Below are 395 nucleotides of genomic sequence, written 5' to 3'. Positions count from 1 at the left end.
GTGTGTGTGTGTGTGTGTGTGTGTGTGTGTGTGTGTGTGTGTGTGTGAGAAAGAGATCTGCGGAGGAAGATGGGGGCGGGCGCTGCCGGGAGCTGTCCTCGGTGCTGCTCTTCTCAGGCGGTCTTCCCGAGTTCTCTCCACACCCCGCACCCAGTTCTCAGTATTTATCCTGACAGCGGAGCTGGGCCACGCCTCCTCCTGCCTCCCATTCCTCATTCCCGCCTCTAGCTCGCATCAACCTTTTTCCCCTCCCAGTTTTCTCCTCTCCTCGCAGGAAAGCTTGCTGGAGCAGGAGTTTTAGAGTGTAGGAAGCAGCAGGTGGTGGGAGATCCTTAGCTCAGAGACTGAAGCCTGAAAACAGACACTCTTTTCCCCACATTCTCCTAATCCATAAA

This window comes from Lontra canadensis, unplaced genomic scaffold, assembly GCF_010015895.1.
Source record: "Lontra canadensis isolate GAN:19392208 unplaced genomic scaffold, GSC_riverotter_1.0 scaffold37, whole genome shotgun sequence".
Taxonomy (NCBI): domain Eukaryota; kingdom Metazoa; phylum Chordata; class Mammalia; order Carnivora; family Mustelidae; genus Lontra; species Lontra canadensis.
This window is presented reverse-complemented; position numbering follows the sequence as displayed.